This window comes from Petaurus breviceps, unplaced genomic scaffold (genome assembly GCF_028583685.1).
Source record: "Petaurus breviceps papuanus isolate PSGF00001 unplaced genomic scaffold, PetGlider_PUasm1.0 558, whole genome shotgun sequence".
Taxonomy (NCBI): Eukaryota; Metazoa; Chordata; class Mammalia; order Diprotodontia; family Petauridae; genus Petaurus; species Petaurus breviceps.
Window position 1 is genome coordinate 1,208,480 of NW_027186376.1, and position 23,843 is coordinate 1,232,322.

The window sequence follows — 23,843 nt, forward strand, 5'->3', positions numbered from 1 at the left end:
AGAGAGAGAGAGAGAGAGAGAGAGACAGAGAGAGAGAGAGAGCGAGAGAGAGAGAGAGAGAGAGAGAGGCAGGCAGGAGAGGCGAGGCAGGCAGGCGGCGGGGCCGGCGGGCAGCACGGGCAGAGAGGCGGGCAGGCAGCAGGGAGGAGGGTGCCCACGCCAAGATGGCCGACAGAGCCTCTGCTGCCTTGTGAGCCACCGAGCCCCGGGAGCCAGCCCCAAGGACAAAAGGGAGCCAGCCACCGCCGCCGCCACCACCACCGCCGGGCCAGCGCTTCCCAGGCCCCGCTCAGCCCCTGCTGCTGAATGCTGCGTGCCGCCGGGGGCTGGATTTCTGTAAGCACTGCTGCACTTTACCAGGTGGGTACCGCGGGGGCAGGGGCCGCCCTGGCCGGCCGATCCCCTTCTGGGCCCCCCAAGCCGGGGTGCTGGGGCTGGGAGCAGGCCCGGCCTGGAGGGAGCCAGCCAGGGAGCTCGCTACGGCTGCGGCATTGCCCGATTGCAAAGGGCCTGGGCAAAATGGAGCTCTGGCTTGGGAAGTGATGGCATTTTTAAATGGGTTTGTGCAGATTGCTTCTGCCTCTTGTACAAACGGAGGAAGAGCCGATGGATGAAAATCTGCTCTTTAAAGAGAGATTTGACAAAATTCCCCCTCCCCTCTCAAATCTGCTGCAAAAATTTGCATAAATATAAATGGCTTTGCATTCTTTCTGCTGCTGAGGCCGACAAAGGAGGAGGGAGGCAGCCGAGCAGGCAGAGCCTTTTCTCTCCCCTTTCACCAGGCCCTGCTTCCTAGAGACATGGAAACCTCCAAGCCCAGGCCGATCCTTTCTAAACCTCAGGTTGGAGGTTCTGGCTTTGGAGACTGCAAGCTTCCTATTGCAGTCAGTCAATACGTGTGTGCGTGTGCGTGTGTGTGCGCCCCGGAGCTTGGCTGCAGCTTGCTTTCATTTTGTGTTCCAAAAGGTGCTACCAGATGCCTTTATTTGCATCGGATTCAAGATAAATGGTGGTGCCCTGTATGTGCGGTGTTCTGGGGTGCAAGCCAGTGGGCCTCCTACTTAGAAACGCCTTCTCTGTTGATCGTTTCTTCTGGCTTGTTTTAGGGCCTCCATTTCTGACCAGAATAGGTGGTTTGGATTAAATTGTGCCCGGGAAGTATGACGGGGCTTTCTTCCCCTAGCCTGGATCTCTGTGTGTGGTAACTGGCTCGTTTTGGCCTTGCATCCATCCGGGAACGGTCTGGGGGCTCACAGGAGGAATTAGGTATATGTGTGCTTGTCAGTGTCCGTTGAAATTGTGCATTGGCTGAAGTTTAAATTCCATTGGTCTTAATGCCGTATTCTAGCGGGAGGATGAAAAAAATGAAAACTCGCTTTGTGGGAGCAGCCTTCCCCTATCATTGTGAGAGTGTGATGTAATGCTCCTTCCTCTGTCTGGTGGGCTGGGAGAGGATTCGAGTTTGTGCTGTGGCAGTGAGAATGCCCCCAGCCCCCATAGCAACACATCCCTGCTTCGGAGAGGTCTTATTCCCCAGTGTTTGTGTATTTGTAGCCTACTGATTTATGCGGTGACACATTTCTGGAGAGGAGAGTGAGAGAGACTGTTAATCTGAATCTGTTAACAAAGCGGAAATTAGATTTAGAAATATCTCTTTAAAGGATGCAAATAGACTGGATGGACTGATTCAGATGAGATGGTACTAAATCTGATATATTGAGAATTAAATTGTTTTAATTTTAAGATATTTGGGTTTTTTGTTTTCCTTTACGTTTAGTTATGATGTTATCACTGGGATTGAAAATAATAACTTAATAGGAGAAAAATGTTGGAACATTAAAAAAATTTGACAGCCTTTGGAAGGAAAAGGGTGTGCGATAATTTCAAAAGAAGCTTTATCCAGTTAAAATGGGCTGGCCCCCTGGTGCAGAAAATGGTTTACCTCTTTGAGGTAGTTGTTTATGGATAGATGCAGTTACATGTTAGTAGGCTTTCCATTTAATTGTTACCAAAATCAAAAGAATTAAAACTCACCAAATGGATGGGGTTTTTTTTTCCCCTTTTTGTTTGAGCAGTAGTAAAGGAAGGGATGACTTTTGGTTTTAATGTTGTGAGTATTTTACCATTTTCATTTCCATCATACTGGAAATAATAGTGAGAATCTTCTGTCACAAAGGTATTCTGCGACCATCTTGGCTCATTTTTTGATCATGGTATTTCCAGATAAAAAGAAAGGACAAATAAAACTGGGAGAAAAGATTACATTATGGACCTAAAGAAAGCAGGACTGTCATTTTTATGTCTTTGAAAATGAAAGTACTTATTTTGGGAAGTTTTCTTGCTAAATGCAGTTTATCTCTGAGTGCTGGCGATTAGTTTATAAGGGAAAAGATATGCTTATTATTTGAGATTGAATTTTGAGGGAAGATGACTTTTTTTTTTTAACCATTTTCATGCTTTGCGTAGTATGCAGACAGCTGTATGTCAGGTTAATTCAGTTTGTCACTTTGAATTAAGAGCCAGAAAGCCAAGTATGTTTGCTCCTTGGGCAGAAAAGAAAATAGGATATTGAAAATTACCATACTGGGTACAAATTTAGGACAACATACTCAGAAATAACAAAATGCATTGTTTTGTCCAATTGTTTATCATAAATTTTTCTTTTTAGCAGACATGAGTCTCAGATAAATAAAATTGTTTAATTATCACTCGGTCCCTAGCAAAACATATTTGAAATCTTAGGGCTGTGAGTGGTTTCAGAAGAGGAGCTGCCATTTTGGATCTTTTTCTTTGCAGCTAACCCTGATGGCAAATTTTTAAGGGTGTGATTCCAAGATATTTGAAAATGGGTAATGGACAGTATGTGCGCATGAACTATTTCTCTTTTTTCTCCTTAGAGATTGATTCTCATGCAGTGTAAGCCAAAGGCTTAAAATTGTTTAATGTTAATTGAGGGAAGTAACATTCTGAAGAGTTGCTTAAAAAGTACAGAGGATGAGATTTGGGAAAACTGGATAGTCACTGTGTTTTCAAAACTATTGAAGATGCTGATTTTCTCTTGTTACTCCTCTAATATCCTGCACAGCCAAACTCCTAATTCTTAAGCCTGTGATGAAATTATAAGCCAATATTCATGATTGTTTCTTAGAAATAAATGATGGTGTCAAGTATTAAACTCAAAATATTCCAGAAAAATCTTAATAAGTGATTTCAATGTTCTTCCACTGGCAAATGGCACTTAAGTCTGCGGTATTTTAGAAGAAATCCTTTTAATCTCAGTTGGAATTCATGGTCAATTGAAACATCATCTCTACCCAGGCCTGCCTTTGAATGAAGCTTTGTATTGACTCTTTATCATCATATGGTATTATAAAGTTAGTACTATAAAAGTAACTTTAGAAATGTTGAGGAAGATACTTGTGTCTGAGAGGACTTACCTGCCAAAACAGGCAGATAATGAAGCTCCTGTTGTAAGATGGCCTAGGGCGCATGGTACTCAATTCTTGGATAGGTCTGTGGCTTTGCTGCTGTGCCGTGGATGCCTGTGGTGGAAAAAAAATGAATGGATTCTCTGCCTCTTCTTAATTATATGAATTTAGGCAATCCCTGTACTTCCTCTGGGCCTCGGTTTCCTCATTTGTAAAATGAAGAACTCGCACTAGAGGGTCTTTAAGGTCCCTTTTAGATCTGATTTCCCCCATGTGGGGGGGCTCCCTCCACTAGCACATTTTGCCTTCAAATAAGGTCACGTTCTACTGGGCGGGCGGAACATTTTTAAAGATAAGTAAGTATATTTAGAATAAATACCGAAGCACTTGGAAGAATCAGGAGAGGCCTTTTTCCAGAAGGTGGACCTGGAGCTGAGGAGCCTTGAAGGGAGAATAGTCCTGGAGTGGGAGACTGCATCTAACAAAGGCATGGGGGCAGACAACGAATGTTGTGCCCAAGGAACGACAAGAAAACCACCCTGGCTGCAACATAAGGGTAATTGAGGAAGGGGAGTTCATATGTAATCGGTCCAGAAGCATGAGTTGAAGACAGACTGTGAAGATCTTTTTAAATACCAAACAGAGGTGCTTGTATTTTATCCAGCAAGACTTGGCAACTGATTGGCAGAGGCAGTAGGGAGCCACTGAAGCCTCTTGAGCCTAGGAGTGACTTTAGGAATATCAATATGGCGATCGTGAAAAGGATTGACCAAAGAGGCAGGAGTCTGAGTGTAGGGACTCCCATTTAGGAAACTGTCGTAATGTCCAGAAGAAAGATGGTGAGAGCCTGTGTCGGGGTGACTGTAGCATGAATGGAGAAGTGGGGGTGAAATAAAAGAGGCTATGGGGGCAGAATCTCCAAGACTTGGCAACCAGTTGGCTCTGGGGAGGATGGGCCAGGGCAGAAGAAAGGGTGAAATAGGAAAGTGAAGGGGGGATTTAGGGAGAAAGGTAAGGAGTTCTCTTTGGGGTACAATGACATCAGGGTACCTGTGACACACCCAGGAATGCTCCATCTCCAGCTCCATCTCCTCATTTTCTTTAAGACACACAGCTCTGAGAACAATTTCCCGGTGTATTCCCCACCTTCGAGTATTCTTCCTCCCTGATTAATCCAGGGCAGGTTTGTGGGGTGGAGAGGTGCTCACAGCTGGTGATTGCTAGAGGCCTAAAGGGAAAAGGTGTTGCTTTGGTTAAGCTTTGTCCAAGGCCTGGAGCCAGCAGGAGAGGGCCAGTCTGGAGTGGGGAAAAGGGGGCAACAGATCATGAGGCTGGCCTGGGAAGGACCTCAAATACCCCAAAAGAAAGCCCTACTTGAACTTGGGGGGGGGTCTTCAGAACTTTAAATCAGAGGAAGGGCATGATCAGATGCCACCTGAGAAGAAGCATCTACCAGACCTCTGAGAGGATTAGGGAGTTCTCAGGCTCTTAGGCTCCTGCCCTTGTGCTGTGCTCAAGGCACACAAGGCAGGCTTACCTCCACCTTCCAGTGAGCCGGGAAAGGGAGGGCTCACTGAGGCTTTCGGGATTCTTTTTTTCTTGACATGATTAGATTTGAAGATGATACCCCTGACCCTTGATAGGGAGGTTTGTTTTTTGTTTTCTAATATTCATGATGCATTTGGAACCACCCACACTTAGCAGATCTCCTTTGTGGCTAGAGAGACTGTCTTTAGATGGTTAGGTGAGCAGGCCTAAGGAGCCCAGAGAGGGAGGGCCTGAGGCTGTGGCCGTGTTGCTCTGATAATCAGCCATGGTGGGCTTGTTTGAGGGATGCTCTGTGGGTCCAGTAAAGGGTCTACAGGTGTTCCTGATAAGGAAGATGCACATTTTTGCTGCCCTTCACCCAGCTTGATCTCAGAAAACATTTATTGACCATCTTGACAGCCTTCTTCACGTTCATCCAGTGACTGCCCTGTGCAGTGGTGCTTCCATCCTGGCCTCACCGGCCATTGTAGGGTGGTTGTACATCTTGGGCATCTTCACTCTCTCCTTATAAGTCCTGGGGGATGGGGAGGGAAGGGATCCCTTCTGATTTAATGTGTTGTTCCCCCACCCCCCAGCACTTAGCACGATGTTCTGAACACAGTAAACGATTATTAAACATTTGTTGAACATATAACTGTTTGAGAAGATGGATTTATCTGTTTTGTAGAAGTTATTAATAATTAATGTCATAGAAAATGAGGTGACTGGAGCTCAAATAGCAAATATTTAATGGCATTGGAGGGGAGAACTCCTGAAACTTAGTGCTCATATCAGCTTCATGTTTTCTTGGTATCAACATTATAAGAAAGGACATTTCTGATTGCACAGAGATTCTCTGTGCCTTTCTGTGTTCATCACTCATATACAGCTGGTCTCAACATCAGCAGTGTGAAGACAGCAATGCTGCATATTCTTTGTCCAGTTTTTGTTGAAGCCCATCTTCCTGACTTCTGCCAGGCCCTGGAACTGTACCCTGCACATTGTGTGGGACTCTTGGTTAGTATTTGGCCTGAAAAAGGTCAGAGAATTGGCATTCTAAATGAGAAAAAGAGGCCATATGAAGGCCTTCCTTTCCTTATGGATTTTGATGGTTTTCTGAGTCTATCAGGATGTGTTCAATTTCATTGACAATCTGGTCATTTAAAGCTATTTTCACCTCTGAGGAAGTACTCAGTTACATTTTTGTAGATCCTGTAACTTCCTAACCAAAAGAAAACGGTGATTTTCATTTTATAGACTGCTATTAAAATAATTTTGGTGGCATAGAAACTGCTTTCATTTCATGAAATGAGTGTTTTTTGAAAAATGCATTTGAATGTATTAAACAACTTAGAGAAAATTCTTGCCTAATCCTATTTGATTTCTATCTAGAAATGATCACGGACAGTGGGCTAACGGACAGTGTATCCGTTCAGCAAGTATTTGTAGATCTGTGTGTGTAGGAACTCTGTTGTGCCTGCTGTGCTAGGCATTGTGCAGGTTGCTGGGATGCCAGGGACTGGGCCCTGGCTCCCCTGCAGGGGGCTCTTCTGAGGGCAGCCAGCACCGTAAGAGACTTCTGAGGTGGAGAATCCTCTTCTGGCTTGGGTGCTTAGCATTTGTCTTGTAAGGAGTTGGATAGGATGAGATTGGAAGGAAGGAGATTTCCAGGAAAGGGGATGGTGGTGGTCAGCTAGAGCAGCCAGTTTGTCTTCCCCATCTCTACCATCTTTCTCCAGCTCTCCCACCCAGTCACTAAGCAGGCTGTTTCAGGCCTCTGGTGCTTCTGGTCTCCCTTGAAGTCTCTCCCCAGGCTGAGCTTCCTCCATCCAGCTCCCTCTCAAACACAGGATCCTGTTACTCATCTACTCTGAAAGTTCCTTTTGCCCCTAGTATCCAACACAAACTCATCTTGTTTGAAAGTCTTGCTTGCACAGGCTGGCGCCATCCTGTCCTGCCAGATATGATACACATTATTCAGAAGATCCCACCTTCTTGCTCTGCCTCCCACTGAGTAGTCCATCTCCCCTCTCTGGGCCTGTGCTCAGGCTGTCCCCCAGGCCTGGAAGATGCTACCTCCCTTCTCACTGCTGCCTCCAAGAACCCTTTGCTACCTTCAGAGCTGGGCTCATCACTTCTTAGATAAAGATTCTTAATGATCTGAAATTCTTTCATATTGACTTCTCTGGGTGCATGTTGTTTCCCCTGATGGAGTATCTCTTTGTACCCTGGTGCCTGGCAGAGACGAGGTATTTAATAAAATGAATATTGATTAATTAGGCGATGAAGGGTAAGGAGTGGGAGTTGAGGCTAGGAGGGGCAGGCCAGGCATTAAGGAGCCATTGAACGATTCTGAACAAGGGAGTTATCTACTCAAAATAGGGTCATTAGAAAATTAATCTGTTGGCAATGCACAAGATGGATCTGATAGCAGAAGAGAGACCAGTTAGGAGACTCGCTGTCTTCTGGGCTCTGGAAAGAACAGGTGGTTGGTAGGATCTGTCCCAAGGAGAGAAATTGCTATGATTTGATATCACCTGATATAACACGGTGGGGGAAGAAGAAGTCAGTGATGATTTCAGAGTTTTTGATTTGTTAACCATAAAAAAGGAAGGTCTGGAAAAGAAGCATGTTGTAAGGGAGGCGGTAATGAGTTCAGTTTCAGACTAGCTTAGGTCCAGGTTCAGACTAGCTTAGGTCCAGGTTCTGTGTGGGGAGACAGCTGAAAACAGGGGCTGGCCTAAGAGCTCAGGACTCTCTGGGGTTCCAGTCAAAGCACATGAAGAGGTGGGATATGGGGATCGAGGAGGAGAGAGTGGAAGCCTTCAAGAGGGGAGGAGTGTAAAGAAAATGTTTCTTTTCACCCTTCAGGAATCTGTAATTTCATCCCAATTGATATTCCTTTTACTGACGAACCTCAAAGAACACCATAGGGTAGATGGTTTGTATGAATTACTGTGGCCAGAAAATGTGTTCACAGCAGTTCTGCTTCCCTGATAATTAGCCTCTCTGACTCTTCAGGTGCACAGGCCATCCTCCAGACCTTTCGAGTTTATTAGGACCAGCAGAGCTCTTAAAAACCCCAGGTCAGCCCCACAGCATGGCAGGGCAGGGGACAGACTGATAATAAGGAGAAATGCATGGCCAGTGTCAAAAGGGTGAAAGGTGGAGGATGTGCCTAGAGCTTGTGTGGGGACAAGACCCCTTAAAACCTTCATAGAACGCTGAGCTCATGTGAGTGAGTCGTGTGACGTGGTAACTCTGAATGAGCTCATGGATCTCTTTTTGGGTCAGGGAGTCCAGGGCACTGATACAAGGGCTGTCAGGGACGTCCATTAGTGCAGATCAGTCGGGCATTGGGAGTGTGTAGGCTTGGGGTCCCATGGTTCAAGTGGCATACCCAGGGTCCCCAAGGGAGTGCGTGTCAGCGGGAGCCCTTGGACTGGCACTTCTGGACTCTCAGGCCGGTCCTCTGCCCTTTGGCTGCTTTAATGGGTCCTCGGGCTGCTCCCTCCTACAGTGCTGATAACAGCTCATCTCCCCCTTCTACTCCTGCTCCAAGCCCTCCACACAGGAGCTGCCCCAGGGAGGGCCTTCCTCAGGCCTTTAGCATTCCATGGGGACCAGTTCCTCGCTCACTCAGTGCCTGTGCTGTCTCCTGCCCAATTCCTGGACAGTGTCATCAGTGCCACTTCTGGTTTCATTTCTAGTCAGAATGCTTCTGCTGATCATAGGGAGTTTATTTGGATGAGAATCTCAGAGATACCACAGTTAACAGCTTCATCTCCTCATTTCCTATCTGGAGTCTTCTTCCCCATGGCAGACCCCACATTTCAGGAGAGAATTGGCATACCGGAGCACATTCAGAGGAGCGAGGAGTCCTGAAACCACGTCGCATGAGCCAGAATGGGAAGGAGAGAAGACTCAGGGAGGGCCATGATTGTGCAGGTGCCTCTAGAGTGAGGGATTCAGGCCATGGAGGATGGCTAGGACCAGTGAGTGCAAGAAAGTCGGCATTTAACTGAGAGCACCGTTCTGTTGGAGACCCAAAGACGCCTCCCCATCTAACCCGCTCCCTGCGCGCGCGCACACACACACACACACACACACACACACACAGTGAAAAATGCCCCTGTTCTCCAGGACCCTGGGGGGAATGGGCCTCCTGCTGAGGTAAGGAGTACCCATAATCTCCTTGTTTTGGAGGCGATCAGGGTTTCAGATAGAGGCTGGCAGGGTGTCAGAAGTGACTGACCGGGTGGAGGCCATCAGGGCTTCAGATAGAGGCTGGCTGGGTGTCAGAAGTGACTGCCCGGGTTTGAATCTAGAGACATGCCTGTGTTGCTGGGTGAGGAGCATTGAAGGAAGCTGATGTACAGGGTAGCTTAGAGGGAGGAACATACACCAAGGGACGAGATGTTCAAGAATGAATTGGACCAAAGCCGCGAACTTGGTGGAAGCTAAGGCAGATGAGAACACCAAAGGAGGGGCTCAGTTTGGCCTTTTGACGGGCTTAGGAGCAGCCGGATCGGATCCTTCCTCAGGACGAGTTCCTCTGGAACCCCAGCATTCAGAGAGCAGACATTGGAAGCATTTGGTCTTAGCTGAGCTTGTTTGTACAAGGAGAAAAGTATGTGGTGGCCCCTTTCCCCAGGAATAGGATTGTTTCCACCTGCAGCTTCTGGAGAGGGGCAGTACATGTCCAGCTTCCTCAGGACGCTCCTTCCCAGCCCTAAAGAATGGGTGAGAGGTGCTGACAGGCCTTCAGCCGTGGCAGGCACTGCCCACTTCCTCCCTCCTCTGTCTCTCTTCTGCCACCCGTGGGGATTTTGTGTCATGAAGGCTGATTTTCCTGTGTGACATGTGGAACCAGCCTCACGAATTTAGAGTCTCACTAGTGCATTAAGCCAGCATTCTAAGATAATAAGGGTAAGGCTAGAGCAGGTCTCCAGCTGTTTGTGGGCCCTCGCAGGTGCCTTGCATTGCCTGTGCTGGCACATGATAATGAGGGTCTGCATTTAGGGATCCCTTCATGGCTGATTACAGCGCAGTGCACACCCATTATCTCTTGTAGCGGGCTTGCACATGTGTGAACAGTGCTTATCAGGGTCAGTCACTCACAGCTGACATCAGCTGGAGTAGAGGCCCGCTGTCATTCGGACCTGTGTGATCTCCAGTGTTGTCCTCTGTTTTCCTTTCTTAGGTGGAGCTTGTGCCTTTTGTCCAAAGATAAAACCAGAAGGCCCTGTGTCTGATGGGTCTGAAGTGGCCTTGGGGTGGCCCAGCAGCCCAGGGCGCTGTGCGCAGAGGAGAGCCTCGAACAGTGATCACTGTGTTTTAATGTGATTGATTTCCTTTGTGATCCTGTGTACTTAATTTTGTGCATATAGCACTGTTCTGAGAAGGGCTTCATAGGGTTCCCCAGAATGGTAAAGGGAGGCTGGGACAAGGAAGCAGGGTGGACAAAGCAAGCGCCTGATGCTGCCCCTCCCTGTCACCGTGGCTCTTCTGGTACAGAAACGAGACACCTTGACCCCTGCCAGGCCCCTGCTTTCATCTCACGCCGATCCAGCGACAGGTTTTCTCTTGGTCAGGGCTTCTCTGACCTAGGTTCCCTCATTTGTTTGTTTGTTTGTTTTTTACATAGCCAGGCTTTATCGGTAACACAGCTTAACAAAACCTGCAGAGATTCATCAGACACTTCACGTTCTGTGTGGCCCTCGTTATACTTGGTTGTAATTAGAATCTGCCCAAATAGATGGCTATTTCATGATTTTTACAATAGATTGCATACAAAATTTATATTCAAAACACTCCACATACATGGATCATACATTTTATCCTCTCATTTATGTTTAGATAAATAAGATTTTGGCAGTTTTTTGTTTTGTTTTGGCATTAATATCTTGTACATAGTAGGCACTTAATAAATGCATAAACTGAATTTGGTTTGCTTTATGGGTTCTCATATATAAACAGTGAGTTTTCCCATCATAGAGAGTGCACACTAATCCTCGTGATGCCCACCTTCCCATCAATGTTCATATCCATAACTCCCTTTTTATTCTCACCCACTGGTCCCCACCTGGGTTTCACTTCTGCCTTCTGCTCCTGACCCCACAGTGGCAAGAACTCTAAGGAAATTAGAGGTGCCCTCCCTCAGGGCCACAGCCCAGTTAGAGTATGTTCTGGGGTTGAAAGTTGGGAAGCTCCCAGTCCGGTAGTGGGGAGAATATAGACTGGGTTGTGGAGAGAATTCTTTCTTAGGGTTGGGGAAAGCAAAGAAGGGTTTGTAGGGAGGAGCCCAGTGAGATGGTCACACTTGTGCCATCTGCCACCTGGGTCTTCCTCTCTGGAAGAGGCTGGTGGTGTCTGAGGGGAGAGACACACTGGCCAGGGAACAGTGCCTGGGCTGACCCTGGAGTGGCCATCCTGGGGCCTCCACGGGAGACGTGCGACCTTGGACAGAGTGTGTAACTTGTGTGTGCCGCAGCTGCCCCATCTGAAAGGTGCGTGTGATCATACCTGGATTTACCTTACAAGGTGTTAAGAGGATAAAGGGAGACCATGGATGTGCAGATGTGCAGTGTTCCGTGAGCTTCTCTAAGTGGCAGTTCATCTGTTATGGAAGTACCACCCAAAATCTGTCCTGCCATGTGTCTGTAAATAAGTGAAAATGTTAACTAATGGATCCCTGTTTTAGGAGATGCTAGGAGGTAGGAGGTGCTGTAATATTAGATGCTCAAGCTAGGTGATTGGGAACCATGTATCAGGCATCGAGCCTTTATTAGGCACCTACTGCATACCAGGTACCGTACTAAGATTACAGAGACAAAAGTCAGAAAGAGCTTATGTCCAGTCACGAGAGACATGAATGTGGGCGTAGAAAAAATGATGCAAGATAATTGAGAGGGGAAGAGGGGGGCTGTCTGCACTGGTGGGTTCTAGAAGGGCTTCATGTGGAAGGGGATCCTTGAGCTAAACCTTGAAGGAAATCTGTAAAGAGAGGGTTTCTTCTAGGCGTGGCTAACAGCCAGTACAAGCAGTAGAGCCAGGATTCTCCTGTGTGGAGAACAAATGGACCGGTTTGTCTAGAGCGTGTTCTGGGTAATAAGGCTGAGAATGAGATGGCTGATGGGGCCAAGTCGTAAAGAGATTTTAGGTCAAACAGAGAAGTTTGTGTCTGACCCTATAGGTAACAGGAAACCTTGGAAGTTATTGAATGGGGGGGGGGGTGTCACATCATCAGACCTGAACTTTTAAGAATATCATTTTAATAAAATGACGTATTGTAAGGCCAAGGAAAATCAGGTACATTGGTGTACTGTTTGTTTAATTTGTTTTTTATGATTTAAAAAAATTGAGCTCCAAATTCTCTCCCTTCCTCCTGTCATTTCCCCAGTCATTAATTCTCAAGCAATATGTTAGTCAGTTATACATATGAAGTCATGTAAAACATATTTTGATATTAGCCATGTTGCAGGAAAAAAAGGAAGAGAGAGCAAGAAATATAAAGAAAGTGACAAAGGTATGCTTCAATGCAGAGGTCATCAGCTTTCTCTCTGGAGGTAGAGAGTATTTTTCACTGTGGGTCTTCTGAAATTTTTTTGGATCATTGTATTGATCAGAGTAGCTAGGTCTTTCATAGCTGATCTTAATTACAGTGTTGCTGTTACTGTGTACAGTGTTCACCAAGTTCTTTTCACTTCACTTTGCATCAGTTCAAATAAGTCTTCCCAAATTTTTTCTGAACCTGTCCTGCTCATCATTTCTTAGAGCACTCAATCCTAAACATATACCACAACTTGTTCAGCCATTCTCCAGTTGATGGGCATCCTCTCAATTTCCAATATTTTGGTCTCTTTGGGGGTACAGACCTAGTAGTAGTAATATTGCTGGGTCAGCACAGTTCACAAGGTAAGCACAGTTTTATAACCCTTTGGACATAGTTCCAAATTGTTCTCTGCAATGGTGGGACCAGTTCACAGCTCCACCAGCAGTGCATTAGTATCCCAGTTTTTCCACATCCCCTCTAGCATTTATTATTTTCTTTTTCTGCCATGTTAGCCAATCTGATAAGTGTGAGGTTGTGCTTCAGAGTTGTTTTCATCTGCAGTTTTTCTAAGTTATTAATGATTTAGAACATTTTTTCACTTGACTTGATAATTTTGATTTCTTCTAAAAATAATATATAATCATAATCTTTGACCATTTATCAGTTGGAGAATAGCCCTTATTTTTATAAATTTGACCCAGTTCCCTATAAATTTGGGAAGTAAGGGCTTTATCAGAAAAACTTGCTGTAAAAATTTGTTCCCAGTTTTCTGCTTTCTTTCTAATTTTGGCTACATTGAGTTTGTGCAAAACCTTTAATTAGGTATGTAATCAGAATTAGCCATTTTATTTACAATGAATCCTCTCTATCATTTTGGTTATAAACTCTTCCCTTATCCATGTGCTCCCTAATTTTCTTATCACCTTTTTTCTCTAAATCTTATACCCATTTTGACCTTATTTTAATATAGGGTATGAGACTATGCCTACTTTCTGCCAAACTGCTTTCCAATTTTCCCAGCAATTTTTGTCACATGGTGTTCTTGCCCTTAAAAGCTGAGGAATCTTTGGGTTTGTCAAACATTAGATTATTATGGTCATTTACTACTATGTAATGTGTTTCTAATATATTCTAGTGATCCACCACTCTCTGTGTCTTAGCTAGCCCTAGATTGTTTTGAAGAATATTGCTTTGTAATACAGTTTAAAATCTGGTACTGCTAAGTAGCCTTCCTTCACATTTTTTTCACTGATTTCCATGATATTCTTGTCTTTTTGTTCTTTCAGATGAATTTTATTATTCTACCTCTATAAAATAATTTTTTGGGGTTGGTTGATTGGTATAACACTGAATAAATTAATTTATTTAGGTAGAATTGACATCTTATTATATTGGCTCAGCCTACCAATGAGCAATGAGTATTTCCCCAGTTGTTTAGATCTGATTTTATTTGTGTAAAAAGTGTTTCATAATTGTAGTCTTATAGTTTCTGGGTTTGTCTTGGCAGGTAGATTCTCAAGTATTTTATATTGTCTGCAGTTCTTTAAATGGAATTTCTCTTTCTGTCTCTTCCTGTTGAGTTTTGTTGGTAATGTGTAAGAAATACTGATGATTTATGTGGGTTTATTTTATATCCTGCAACTTTACTAAAGTTTTAATTGTTTCTACTAATTTTTCAGTTGATTTTTAAGGTTCTCTAAGTATACTATTATATCTTCAGCAGCAAGTCATCGTTTTGTTTCCTCATTATTTCTTCTTAGTCTTCCAATTTCTTTTTCTTGTCTTTTTGCTATGATAATGGTGATAATGAACATCCTTACTTCAACTCTGACCTTACCTGGAGGGCTTCTAGTTTATCTCCATTATAGATAATGCTTGCTGATGGTTTTAGATAGATATTGCTTATTATTTTAAGAAAGGCTGTATTTATTCCTGTGCTTTCTAGTGTTTTTACTAGGAATGGGTGTTCTATTTTGTCAAAAAGCTTTTTCTGCATCTGTTGAAATAATCATATCATTGTTGTTTTTGTCATTAATATAGTCCATTATGCTGATAGTTTTCCTAATATTAAACCAGCCCTACATTGCTAGTATAAATACCTGGTCATGATGTATGATCTTTGTGACGTATTGCATAATCTCCTTGCTAGCATTTTATTTAACATTTTTGCATCAATATTTATTAGGGAAACTGGCCTGTAGTTTTCTTCCTCTGTTTTTGCTCTTAGTTTAGATAGCAAAACCATGTTTATGTCATAAAAGAAATTTGATAAGACTCCTTTACCTATTTCTTTCCCAAATAGTTTATATAGTAGTAGGATTAATTGTTGCTTAAATGTTTGGTAGAACTCACTTGTAAATCCATCTGGTTTAGGGGATTTTTTTATTAGGGGTTCATTTATGGCTTATTCGATTTCTTTTTCTGGGATAGGGTTATTTAAGTATTTTGTTTCCTCTCTTAATCTGGGCAGTTTATAATATTCCTCTATTTCACTTAGATGATCAGTTTTACTGGCATATGTTCAGACAAAATAACTTCTAATAATTGCTTTAATTTCATCTTCATTGGTGGTTTATTACATACCCTTTTCATTTTTGATGCTGGTAATTTGATTTTCTTTTTTTTTAAATCAAATTCACCACTGGTTTATCTATTTTATTGTTTGGTTTTCATAAAATCAGCTCCTAGTTTAGGTGTTACTGCAATGGTCTTTTTAAAACTCTTTTTATTAATCTCCTTTGATTTTCAGGGTTTCCTTTTTTGGTGTTTAATTGGAGACTTTTTATTTGTTCTTTTTCTAGTATTTTTAATTGAATGCCCTATTCATTGATCTGCTCTTTCCTCTCTCTTGTTGATGTATGTGTTTAGAGATAACACTTTCCCTTAAGTACTCTTTTGGCTACATCCCACAAATTTTGGTATGTTGTCTCATTGTCAGTCTCTTTAATAAAATTATTGATTGCTTCTATGATTCTTTGACCCCACTCATTCTTTAGAATTAGATTATTTAGTCTCCAGTTAATTTTTCATCTATATTTCCATGGCCATTTATTGAATATAATTTTATTGTGTTATGGTGTCAAAAGGGTGCATTTAATGTTTCTGCTTTTCTGTATTTGGTTGTGAGGTTTTTATGTCTTAAATACATGGTCCTTTTTGTGAAGGTGCCATGTACAGCAGAGAAAAAGGTATGCCCTTTTCTGTTTCCATTCATTTTTCTCTAGAGGGCTATCATACTTAAATTTTCTAAAATTCTTTTCATCTCCTTAACTTCTTTCTAGTTATTTTACAGTTAGATTTATCTAGTTCTGGGAGAGGAAAGTTAAAGTCCCCCACTAGTATAGTTTTACTTTTTATTTTCTCTTGTAACTCATTTAACATTTTCTTCACATGTTCGAACATTTTACCAATTGGTGTGTTTGTTTCGTATTGCTATTCATTGTCTGTGGTGCCTTTTGGCAAGGTGTAGTTTCCCTGCTTATCTCTTTTAATTAGGTCAATTTGTGCTTTTACTTTGTCTGAGATTGTGATTGCTACCTCTGCCTTTTTACATCTACTGAAGCATAATTGATTCTGCTCCTTATTCAGCCCCTTATTTCATCTGTGTGTGTGTGTGTGTCAGTTTCAAGTATGTTTCTTGTCAATAACATACTTTTGGATTCTGATTTCTCATCCATCCTTCTATCCACTTCCATTTTATGGGTGAATTCACATTACTGCATTGTTGGTGGGGTTGTGGATCAGTCCAGGCATTCTGGAAAGCAATTTGGACCTCTCCCCAAAAAGTCACTAAACTTTGGCCCAGCAGTGCCACTCTAAGGCTTATGCCACAAAGACATCAAAGAAAGAGAAAAGGATTCATATATACAAAAAATATTCATAACAGCCCTTTTTATGGTGGAAAAGAACTGAAGACTAAGGGAGTTCTCGTCAGTTGAGGAATGACTGAATATATTATGAAATATGTGTGTAATGTAATCTTGTTGTGTTCTAAGAAAGGATGAAAAGAGTGATTTCAAAGAAACCTGAGAAGACCTATATGAACTGATACACAATGAAGTGAGCAGAGCCAGAAGAACAATTTGTACAGTGATAATACGGTAAAGACTAATAGCTTTGAAAGCCATACAAACCATAGCCAACACAAACCAGCCATGACTTTAAAGGACTAAGGATGAAACGTGCTGTCTGACAGAAAACGGATAGACTTGGGGTGAAGCATAAGACCTGTGGTTTTTGAACATGACCAATGCAGGAATTTGCTTTGCTTATTTGTGACAAAACAAGTCTTCTTTTTGCCCTGTTCAAAAGCTTTATGGTGGCTACTAGGATAAAATAAAAAACATTTAGTCGGGCATTTAAGACCCACAACAGTTGGGCCCCAATCACTCTTCCTGGCTTTTTCTTTATTTTTTTCTTGTAGTGAAGATAAGTGGGAGAGAGAATCAGTTTTTGTTCGTTGAGAAAATAAAATTTAATTAAAAAAAAAGAGACATTTGAGAAGTATAAGAACTGCTGCAGACCCAGAACAATTTACATAGTAAACCCATCACAGAGACAAGCGACTTTGAAAGACTGGAGTGCTCTGGATAGGGCTGACCAACCACAATTCCACAAGATCAGCAGTAAAGCATACCGCCTGCCTCCTGACAGTGGTGGAATCAGGCTGCAAAATGAGACCTGTAGTTTTTGAATATGGCCATTACGGGAACTTATTTTGTTTGACTACACATATGTTACAGGCTTTTTGTTTGTTTTGTTTTGTTGTTTTTTAAGGAGGTGAGGGAGAGAAAAAAGATATTTGTTAGTGAAAAAAATTGCATCTTAAAAGAAAAGAATATTACTTTAGCTACAATCTGGATGATGAATTGCTGTGAGAATGGACCTGCATCAAGAAGACCAGTTTGCTGTTGCAGCAGTTCATTTAAGAGGTGATAAAACCTAAGCTGAGCTGATGTCTCTGAGAATGGAGGGAATTAGAAACACGGGAGAGTTGATATGGAAGTAGAATTATTCAGACTGATGGGATATGTTGAGGGGTGGGTGGATAGTAGAGTAGGAGTCAGGGAGAACTCTGAGGCTGTGAATGTTGAGTGACTGGAAGGATCGTGGGGCTTTGACAAAGTAACGTGTTTGGGGCTAAGAAGATGCGGCCTGTTTGGATACACAGAGTAGGAAGTGAATGCCTGTGGAAGATTGTATTGTTGGAATGCAGAAGTTGTGCTCTCAAGAGAGAGCCAACACTCCAGAGCTGCTCTCAGTAGTTTACCAAGCACTGTTTCGACTTCTTCAGTGTTGGAATGGAAGCACCCTTTCTCATACTGAACGAACCCTTATATTCTTTAGCAATCCCATACACAGTAGTAAGTTTTTGAAAATGTTTATTTTTGCTTATTTGGACCTAGTTTTATTCTGGAATAATTAATCTTCTATCTTGCCGACCCCTTGTGGTCGGTGCTTACTCTAATCAGAGTTTCTCATTCTTTCAGAGTTCTTTATCTCTGCCATGTTGATGTCATCATATAAATTGTTCTTCTGGCTCTGCTCACTTTTTTTGTGCATGACTTCATACAGATTTTCCCAGATTTCTCTTAACCTATCCTTTCATCATTTCTTATAGCATAATAGTATTCCATTACATTTATATACCATGATTTGTTTATCTGTTTTATAGTTTATGGTCACCACCTCAGATTGTCATTCCTTGCCACCTCAAAAAGAACTGTAAATACTTTTTGTTTTGTTTAGGAGTAATCCTTCCTTTATTCTACCCTCTCACTAATTTCCTTCTGTTTCCCTTTTGAGTAAGATGTATTATTGTCTTCTGGAATGTAGGATTCCAAGTTCTCCCTTCCTTTATCGTGGTGGCTCCTAAATCGCATGTGATCCTGACTATGACTTCTGATTACTCGAATTCTTTTTTTCTGACTGCTTGCAGTATTTTTTTTCTTTGATCTAGGAAGCTCTGGATTTGAACAGTGATGTTCCTTTTCATTTTGGGGGTTCCTCGAGATGGATTCCTCGAGATAACCTCTTTCTTGATCTATCAAATGTTGTGTTGTGCCATGACCCCGGAGACAGCTCTGGCTAGGAACCTGCAGGCTTTCTGTGCTCTTGTCTGATCCAGGGTAGAGCCCATTTGCTGCCTTTCTTGTCTGAGCTCTGCAGGTTAATGATTTGGGTTTGGATTTGTGCACCAACCGACTGCTGCTGGACTCAGCCCCTTTTAGGCATCTGGGATGCCATGCTGGTTCAGGGTAACAGAACTGTAGGCTTTGCTTTAGCCTGGGATTCCTGCCTGGGTTATTTGCAGGTTTCAGACTGGTCTAAAAGCTGGAACTGAGACTCTGCTCTGCTCCTGCCTTTGGGCCACACAGATGCGACTTATTTCTGAACCTGCCCCTCTCTCATACCTCATGTCCAGGACCTGTGTTGAGTGGGCACAGGTACCTTCTTCAGTGGGCAATAGGTGACAAAGTCTGGGGGGGGGGGGTCTTCCTTGGTGCTACAGCCTCTCCCTGGGCTGGAATGCTCCTGGCCAGGCTCTGTCCTCAATGTCTGTGGCGACCTGACCTGGAAGAATGATTCACTCTGACTTTTCTTGGTTTTCCCTCTCAGGTTTTGGTCTGGTGCATTTTCTAGGTCTTTTGGAACTAGATCCTGCACCTCTGCCATCTTGGCCCCACTTCTCTACTTAGATTCTTTAAAAGTAATCGCTGTCCTGCCTCCACAGTCATTAGAAGGAATCTGTACTGTTTGTGTCACTTTCTAAAGAGTCGATTTGTGTAAGTAGCCCCTCCCTTTCCCAACCTAAGGGCCATTGTCAGGAGGGATTGAAGAGACCAGAGGCAAGAGAGAGAAATGACTTACAGTTTATTCTAAGAAGGAGGGGCGCACAGGCTGCGGCTGGAGGAAGAAAGCTGGCTCCTTATATAGAGCGCGATTCAGGCATGAATTCCTCGAGCCTGGGGAAGGTGAACCAATGGAGGGAGGCCGAACCAGCCACGTCAGCAGCTGCTCATCAAGCGAGCCGGCTGGTGAGAGACATCCTTGTGAGCCGGCACCTGGACTGTGGCCCTCAGCACCTCCTCATCTCCCACGGCACGGAAGGGCCTCTGAACCAAGAAGCCCCGAGGCAATGCCCGCTTTCCCGTGAGAGGAGGGGCGCTTGGAACTCACACTGTCCCTTCCAATTCCCCCTTTTTGTTTTTGGAGGATCAACCTGAATCGTTGCTAAGTTATCATACAACACTTTAGCCCAGCAGAGGAGGGCCACAAAACAATAATGTGCCCACTGCTGTTTCATCCCCCAGGGCCACCATGGCTTTGGTGAAATCCCTCAATATTTTACACACATTCTTAGCCAGGTCCTTCACAAATAGTTGATATAGACATAAGAGAAAGAGGCGGTTGTAAGATGGTCCCATAACTGCCATCGCCTTCCCAAGTCCTGTCCAAGAGCAGCCTTTCTGGGGTACCCACATGGGCTGAGGAGCAGAATCATAACTGGCATGGTTTGCCAGGTGCCAAGATTGGAGCTCACTGTGCCTTGTTGTTGCAAGTGCTCCAGTGAGTGGCACAAGTCTCTAAAGGAGTGCATTTCCAAACTGGGCTTCGCCATATCCTGGGGAAGAGAGGAATTAGGGCAGGTGTCCCCTGTATCCTAAACATTGTGGAAGCCCATTCCAGGTCAACGACCTCCTCCCCCAAGCTACCACACTCGGCCAAGGTGCCTCCAACATCATTGGGCCATCTGTGTCGTTCCACATGAGCAGGTGGTGAGATGGTGAGCATGATGAAGGCAGCAACCTGCAGCAACATCTGTTGGTGATTCCTCTTGCGTGGTCTCCGCCATCATCAGGACGGTGGCCTCCTCTTCCTCTTTCGAGTCACTGATAACTCAGCTTTTGCAGGAACTCACTGGTGACCTCGACCTGTGGAAATACAAGCATACCCTGGGCCCCCAGGTTATAAGGGCACAGGGGCCCTCCCAGTTACCAGCAGGTGTTCTCCACATAACCTGTCTTTGCATCAGATAATTGTCTTATACCGCCCTCTCCTCCTTTTTGTTTTTTGAGATAGTTTTTTATAGTACAACTGGCCCGTTTGACATTTTAGTTGTGGGGGGGGGAGAGGTTTATGGATGCACAGCCATGAACCGTAGCATCAGTGAGAGCATTTGGGCCATTGACAGGTTTCATTGATGTCACCTTCGGGTTCTATCCATGGCCACTCTGTTCTTAAGGACAGTGTCCTTAAGGTACTGCCTACTTGTAAATCTCCAAGGGCTAAGAGCTCTGCCCAGCCTGGGTGAGTAGCCATCCTGGAGTCAAGTCTGTCTTTTGGGACATTTACCCACAGCACTGGCTGAAGGCCAGACAGTTGAGTTGCTCTCAATGATAACCTCTGGCTTATAGAAGAATTAAGCCAAATAAAGGGTTTTTTTTTTCACTAGTTTCCTCCTTTCTACATATATTAATCAATTTTAGGTTTTAGCATTTAAACAAAAAAGTAACTTAGGTGATAATTTCCATAAGTGATAGCCAAATTGTTTTAGTTGTAATCTCCTTTTAACTACAGGTAAAGATGTAAACAACTGGTTTCTTATATAGCACATATAAACATAAAACGTTAAGTAACATAACTGTTTTTACACAAACTTTTTTCTCTCTTAGTTCCAACAAAATTCAAATTAAAAATTTCCTTATCTAACACTGTTTTTGGCTCATAATGATCCCCGCATGACATTATGACATCAATTTTATTTTCAAACCATCACTAGCAAAATTAATGATGAAAATTGGGCTTTTCCAGTGCAGAGGTTTTCTCCTCTCCTCATTGCAGCAGAGCTTGATAGTGGATGTAGGGGTTTGAATTGGAGAGGTCTGCCTGCTTGCTTAAAGGTGTGGGCTTCAGGGTGCCTCAGGGCTGTTGCCAGTGGGGTCCTTGATGACTTTATTGTGTTTCTTCCCTTTTGCCACATTGGGGAGGGTAGTTTAAATTCCCTATTAATCTTTAGCACTCTCTTTTAGCCTATTCTGGGAGGAGAGGCTTTAATGAATTTTTAAAAAATGTTTTCAGCCAATTTTAATTTGTACTTTAGTTATATTTATTCTTTTTTTATCAAATGCTTTATTAACTTCTAGTTTACATCATTCATTTCCGCAAGATTTTGAGTCACAAATTTTCTACCTGTTTTTCCCCCACCCACCACCCCAAAATAGCCATCCCACTGGATATCCCTTCCCCCAATCTGCTCTCTCCCATATTTTCTCCCATATCCCCTCTAACTTTCCAGTAGGGCACAGTGGATCTCTATGCCCCAGTGCCTGTATATCTTATTTCCCATTTGTGTGTAAAATAATATTAATAATAGTGTGTATATTATATATATGTGTGTGTGTGTGTGTATATATATATATATATGTATATCTATATTAGACATTCGATTGTAAAACTTTGAATTCCAGATTCATTCCCTTCCTCCCTTGTCACCCACCCTTACTGGGAAGATAAGCAATTCAATATAGGTTGTACATGTGTAGCTATGCAAAACATTTCCATAGTAGATATATTGTAAAAGACTGACTATATTTACCTCCCTCTTATCCCACCTCCCACTTGTTCCATTCTTTACTTTGCTCCTGTCCCTTTACAAAAGTGGGTGCTTTCAACTTACCTCCCCCCAAGCCTGCCCTCCCTTCCATCATCCCCCCCTCTCATCCCCTTCCCCCCATCTCTCCTGTAGGGTGAGATACCCTATTTAGTGTGTATGTCATTCCCTCCCTGTAATAGTAATGGCATTTAAAGATTCCCCTGTATTGGCTTGGTTTTTGGTTTGATTGTGGTAAAACCCAGAGCTTGTTAATCCCACTTGTGGGATGGACTTCTTGATGTGAAAAGAGAGTGCTGAACTGGGAGGAGCTGGTGACGTAGATTTAGAGAGACACAAGACAAGAGAGAGGCAGAAGAACTTTTTGGAAGCACCCTTTTGGAGTCAGAGAGAGACTGAGAGGATTGCTAAGGGCTACTTTGAATTGCCCTGGACTCTTGAGACCTGCCCCCGGAGCTGCCAAGGACTGAGGAGACATGGCTGTTTTGCTGGTACTTTGTCTGTCTGTTTTGATGTTGTTTTGCCAGATTGTCCACTGGTGAAGGACAGTGCTGTTGTTGAAGAAGTTCTGGAACCTGGCTGTTGGGTCAGAGCTCTTGAGACTATTCTGCAGACAGAGAGTGAATACTGTCCACTGGTGAAGGACAGTGCTGTTGTTGTAGAGGCTTTGGAACCTTGCTGTTGGTTCAGTGCTCTTGAGACTGTTCTGCAGACAGAGAGTGAATACTGTCCACTGGTGAAGGACAGTGCTGTTGTTGCAGGGGTCTGGGAACCTTTCTGTTGGTTCAGAAGCCCTGAAGAAGGATTTTCTTGTTGTATGTTTACAGAAATCCTGGGAGAGGGTTTTGCTAATGTTTTCAGGGGTCCTAGGACTGTTCTGCAGACAGAGGATGAATTAATGAAGAGACTGGCAATGTATCTTGTGGTCTTGCTAAGCCTTGTCTCCCCAGGAACTAAGATTGCTGAGAACTTGCCTTGTGTCAAGATGAAGAAAAGACCTCCATCTGGGTATTAAATGCTGTGCTTAAGCTTGTTGTAACTCTGGGGTAGATTCAGTTGTGATCCAGGGGTGGGGAACTTTTGACCTTTTTGTGTTCTATGATTGAACAAATGAATGTACTTTACTTATGATTGGAAACTAATCTCCATTTGAGAAGAGGGGTTTTGTGATGGACTAAATGAAGGTACAGCCTAGGGGTGGAGTAGTATTTAGAACAGGGACTTTGTAATTGATTGAATGAATGGAAGGTCCTGGGGTGGGGTAGTACTTGGAGATTATTTAATCACACTTAGTAAATGCTGTATTTTGAATGATGTCATATTTTGATCTTCTCTGTTCTTAATTTGTCACTGAATAAAATGGAGAGCACCTATGCTGGTATTTTGAACCTTGGGCAGTTGCCTTTGCTTGGCATTACATTACACTCCCCAAGCCAAACTCAATGAGGATGAGGTTGACCCATTCCCCTTTGACTTCCTGTTCTTCCCCTCCTCTGCAACCATTTTCCCTTACCTCTTCCACATGAGATAGTTTTTACCCCATTCTATCTCTCCCCATCTTCTCTCATTATATTCCTCCCTCACCTCTTAATTTCACCTTTTAAGTTTCATCCCTTCCCATTAAACTGGTCCTGTACCCTCTATCTATGTATACCTATACACACATTCACATATGCATTCATACGCCCATATACCCTCCTATAGAGACGTGTGTATATGT

General features: G+C 43.4%; 2 protein-coding genes across 8 annotated transcripts in view; both read left to right on the top strand.

Annotated features, from left to right (window-relative positions):
- ADSL (adenylosuccinate lyase) overlaps positions 1-23,843 on the top strand; it is a 300,844-nt gene that overhangs the window by 106,889 nt on the left and 170,112 nt on the right. The gene's annotated exons all lie outside the window — the stretch shown is intronic.
- TNRC6B (trinucleotide repeat containing adaptor 6B) overlaps positions 1-23,843 on the top strand; it is a 230,321-nt gene that overhangs the window by 68,567 nt on the left and 137,911 nt on the right. The window contains exon 1 of one of the 7 annotated variants that reach the window (XM_069102861.1): positions 7-360. The exons of the other annotated variants lie outside the window; for them this stretch is intronic. The gene's annotated coding sequence lies outside the window, so the exon portion shown is untranslated. Of the gene's footprint in view, positions 1-6; positions 361-23,843 lie in introns of those variants that run through there. 7 annotated transcript variants of the gene reach the window in all.